General features: G+C 42.6%; 1 pseudogene; it reads left to right on the top strand.

Moving 5' to 3' along the window:
* Positions 1–2548: 2548 nt before the first annotated feature.
* LOC123491051 lies at positions 2549–5342 on the top strand (annotated as a pseudogene).
* Positions 5343–5367: the final 25 nt, after the last annotated feature.

Below are 5367 nucleotides of genomic sequence, written 5' to 3'. Positions count from 1 at the left end.
TTATAGAAATACATGCCTTGCAAAAAGTATTCATCCACCTTGATGCGTTTTTCCTACTCTGCTGTATTTCAACCTGTAATTTAAATGGATTTTTATTTGGATTCCCGCGTAATGGACATACACGAAATAGTCAAAATTGGTGAAGTGAAATGGAAAAAATAACTTGTTTTCAAAAAGTCTAAAAAATAACGGAAATGAAGCGCGCAAAGCATGTATTCACCCCCTTTACTATGAAGCCCCTGAATAAGATCTGGTGCAACCTTAATTACCTTTCAGAAGTCACAGTAATTAGTTAAACAAAGTCCACCTGTGTGCAAATTCCTAAGTGTCATAGATATGTCAATGATCTCTCTGTGCATATACACTGTTCTGGAAAGGCCCCAGAGTCTGCAACACACTAGCAAGTGGGCAACACTCGCAAGTGGCACCATGAAGACCAAGGAGCTCTCCCAACAGGTCAGGGACAAAGTTGTGGAGAAGTACAGATCAGGGCTGGTTATAAGCAAAATATCTAGAAACTTTGGAACATCCTTAAATGGAGCACCATTAAATCCATTATAAAAAATTTGAAAGAATATGGCACCACAACAAACCTGCCAAGAGAGGGCCAAACCACCAAAACCCACAGACCAGGCAAGGAGGCCATTAATCAGAGAGGCAACAAAGGACCAAAGATAACTGTAGAGCCTGCAAAGCTCTAGAGCGGAGATTGGAGTATCTGGTCCATAGGACCACTTGGAGCCAGTGATACACTCGCCATATCTGGGCTTTTACGAGAGTGGGGCAGAGAAAAAGCCGTTAAAGAAAACACAAGCAAACACTTGGTGTTCAAGCAAAAGGTATGTGGGAGAGACTCCCAAACATATGGAAGAAGGTACTCTGGGGACTGAGACGCAAACTGAGCTTTTTGGTCATCAAGGAAAACGCCTATGTCTGGCATGCAAACCCAACACCCTCTCATCACCCTTTCGAGGAACGACCATCCCCAAGCAGTGAAGCATGGTGGTGGCAGCATCATGCTGTGTGGGATGTTTTTCTATTGGCAGGGACTGGGAAACTGGTCAGAATTGAAGGAAATGATGGATGCAGGCACTAAACACAGGGGAAATTCTTGAGGGAAACCTGTTTCAGTCTTCAGAGATTTGAGACTGGGACGGAGGTTCACCTTCCAGCAGGACAATGACCCATAAGCATACTGCTAAAGGCAACACCTCGAGTGGTTTAAGGGGAAACATTTAAAAGTCTTGGAATGGCCTAGTCAAAGCCCATACCTCAATCCAATTGAGAATCTGTGGTATGACTTAAAGATTGCTAGCACACCAGCGGAACCCATCCAAACCTGATGGAGCCGGAGCAGTTTTGCCTTGAAGAATGGGCAAAATTCCAGTGGCTAGATGTGCCAAGCTTATAGAGAAATACCCCAAGAGACTTCGCAGCTGTAATTGATGCAAAAGGTGGCTCTACAAAGTATTGACTTTGGGGGGGGGTGAATAGTTATGCACGCTCAAGTTTTCTGTTTTTTTTGTCTTATTTCTTGTTTGTTTCACAATAAAACATATTTTGCATCTTCAAAGTGGTAGGCATGTTGTGTAAATGAAATGATACAAACCCCCAAAAAAATCAATTTTAATTCCAGGTTGTAAGGCAACAAAATAGGAAAAATTCCAGGGGGGTGAATACTTTTGCAAGCCACTGTACTAGTGCGGAAACTGGAACCAGGTTTGTAAGTCTGAGATAGTTCCAGGTACAGTCCCCATTTACTCATGATACGTTTCGTAACAGAATCACTTCTGTTTTGAAGGTTTGAGAATTTTCAGTTTTCTGATAATGTGATGAGCCATAGGGGGATTTTTGAAGTAGTTTTTTGGGTATGCTATGATATCTTTGAACAACCAATAAATTGGTTTATCCCCTTCTGTTACCACCAGATGTCCTTACTATGTCTTCGTTGCACCCTGCACAACAGGGATCCTCAATTACATTAGTCCGTGGGACGATATTTCCTTGAGTGGATGGTCGGTGGGACGGAACCTAGTTATAAATGATGTGTACACTGCAAATTAACTGCAAAAATCCCAAACAGATATAGTATTTGACAAAAACAGAATAATTTCAAACCTTGATTACATTGGGATACGATCACATATGCCTCTCTATTTATGCAAGGGAATAATTGGGAACATATTTTCTAAATGACAATCACTTTGAGCTGATTTCCTGGTGATTTTACAGTGTTTTATATCCAATAAACATTTGATGCTCAGAAAACTTGGGGGGCCAAATAAAATCACCTGTGGGATGAATTTGGCCTGCTGGCCGCTTATTGGGGAACCCTGCGGTACAATCTAAATACTTAAACAGTTGAGAAAACTCAGATTAATTATTGACACTTATAAAAACAATTTATGCTAATAACAAGGGACATCAACCCCCATGTGTCTTGAACTCTTTCCAAAGGTTGTTCTTATAGTCAACTAACATATCAGTCTATTTATCGATCAACTGGCACTCTAGAGCTTTAACCACACCTTATCTGATTTTCAGATATTCAAGTCTTAGTACCAGCTCTACTGATCTGGACCTACTTTGACGTAAGAACAATGGATGAACACAATCTTCAGTTTACCATATCATACAATATCATTTATATGAAGTATCAATAGTCTTTAGATCATCTTTTTCAGACAATCAATTAACTGATATGTTGATAACTCACTTAATAACATGACACATACTCTACCCACAAAAACGCACGAACACTACACTGGTACTAACCACAGTCTTTCATTCAAGAGCATACTGTATAGCACAACTTCCTCTCAGGAAGTGGTATACTCATTTGAAAGCATGCCATTTTATCAAGGGGCAGGATGCAGGGTACATTGTGTCTGCTTTATTTTGGACACAGTTTACTGAACCTGAACCAAACACTAATATATTTGAATTACATTTTATTTGAATTCAAGGCATACGATTACACCAGTCAATCATCAATTACCCTGATTTACAGTATGTCCCATTGTCTTTTTTCAGACTTGCTTCTCTCAGAATGAAAACATGACTACAGAGTCCACTGAATACACTGATTACCCCACGGACAAGAATGACTTGGATTATGACTATTGGTCCCAGCAATGCCTGAAGGAATCCAACTTGCCACTCCGCTCCTGGTTCATTGCACCACCTTCTACTCCCTCATCTGTTTCCCTCGGTCTGGTCGGGTAACATCCTGGTAATCGGTACCTACGTCTACTTCAACCGACTGAAGACTGGGACCGATGTGTTCCTGCTCAGCCTGTCCGTTGCCGAACCTGCTGTTTGCCGTGTCGTTGCCCTCTGGGCGACCAACTCCATGACGGAATGGGTGCTGGGGGCTGTTCATCTGCAAGGCCATGCACACCATCTATAAGGTCAGCTTCTACAGCGGCATGTTCCTACTCACCTCCATCAGCGTGGACAGGTATCGTTATTGCAAATGAGAACGTGTTCTCAAAGACTAACTCGTTAAATAAAAAGCCTGAGAACAATCTGTTTGGTCGAAACGTGTTGCAGTATGCGTCCTGCTGTGACCTAATAGGCTGATCTGCTCCTATCTCTGCTGTGACCTAATAGGCTGATCTGCTCCTATCTCTGCTGTGACCTAATAGGCTGATCTGCTCCTATCTCTGCTGTGACTTAATAGGCTGATCTGCTCCTATCACTGTAAATATTTGTGTATGGTTCACTAAAGTACTATATGTGCAATATAAAAGCCTACTTTTTGTCATTTTTCCGACAGGTACTTCGCCATCTCCAAGGCCATCTCTGCCCACCGCCACCGCTCCACGGCAGTGTTCATCAGCAAGGTGACCTCTGTGGCCATCTGGGTGACGGCGCTGGTCTTCTCCATGCCCGAGATGTCCTACACCACCATCAGCAACAAGACCTGCACCCCCTACGCCGCCGGCTCAGACCAGGTGCTGCGTGGGCATCCAGGTGAGCCAGATGGTCCTGGGGTTCGTTCTGCCGCTCTAATCAGGCCTTCTGTTACGGCGCCATTGTGAAGACCCTGCTGCCAGGCCCGGAGCCTCGAGAAGAACAAGGCCATCAAGGTGATCTTGGCTGTTGTGGCGGTCTTCCTGCTCTGCCAGGTGCCCTATAATCTGGTACTGCTGCTGACCACTCTCGACACAGCGGCCAAGGGGGCAGCAAGAATGGGCGCCTACGACAAACAGCCTCCTCACGCCTCTGACATCACCCAGTTCTGGCTTTCCTGAGGTGCAGCCTCAACCCCTTTGTGTACTCGCGTTCATCGGGGTGAAGTTCCGCCGCGACCTCCTGAAGCTGCTGAAGGATCTGGGCTGTATGAGCCAGGAGAGATTCTTCCAGTACACCTGCGGCAAGAGGAGGAGCTCAGCGGCCGCCATGGAAACCGAGACCACAACCACTTTCTCCCCTTAAAGCTGCCAATGCTGCCTAATCTGTCAGCCTTTTCAACATGGACAAGACCTTGAACACAGCCTGTGTTTATTTCAGATTATATTTTATACGTTTGCTTGTAAGTGTTCTATAGGTCACTGAAAATGTCTAAATGACATATATGTTTGATGTATCAGGCAGCTTACTTGTCGCCACCAGGTATTGATTTAGATCAAGTCTGTACCTTTCAATTTTTTCCCGTTATGGAGCTGCCAGTGGAGGACCATCACTGTAAATACTCAGTCTTTGTATTATTTCTGTGTTGTTTTGAGTCTTATTTTCAAAGTCTTGTAAATAAAAAAGTGTACTCTGGTCTCTGAGCTGTCATTTGACCACTTGTTCAAGTGACCACTTGTTCAACAACCCACATGAAAAAATACTAAAGGATACTATGGTATAAATACTGTAGTATTCACTGTAGTGTTTTTGTGGACTTTACATAGTATTCACTGCAGTGTTTTTGCGTACTTTACTGTAGTATTTACTATAGTGTTTACTGTAATATATTGTATACTGTAGTATTTACAGTTAACTATAGTATAAATACTGTAGTAAAAGAAAACTGTAGTATATGCTATAATAATTAATGTAGTGTTTTTGCGGATTGTACTATACTGTAGTATTTACTGTAGTGTTTTTGCAGACTGTAGTATACTGTAGTATTTACTGTAGTGTTTTTGCAGACTGTAGTATACTGTAGTATTTACTGTTTTTGCAGACGTGTTTTTGTTTTACTATCTTTGAAATAGAAGTGGAGGCACATTTTTCATAACCTGTAGGTAGGTAGGATTGGGGTCTGAACAGCTAGTTCATCGATTCTGTTCTTTTTTCTAACCTGTAGTGAAATGAATATATGGTCTATACTTGGCATGTACGTTTCTCACTTATGGGTGGCACAAATTTTGTGAT

The sequence above is a fragment of the Coregonus clupeaformis genome, unplaced genomic scaffold, assembly GCF_020615455.1.
Source record: "Coregonus clupeaformis isolate EN_2021a unplaced genomic scaffold, ASM2061545v1 scaf7037, whole genome shotgun sequence".
In the NCBI taxonomy this organism is placed as follows: domain Eukaryota; kingdom Metazoa; phylum Chordata; class Actinopteri; order Salmoniformes; family Salmonidae; genus Coregonus; species Coregonus clupeaformis.
Note: the sequence above shows the minus strand (reverse complement) of the source record. Positions and strands in the feature narration are given on the sequence as shown.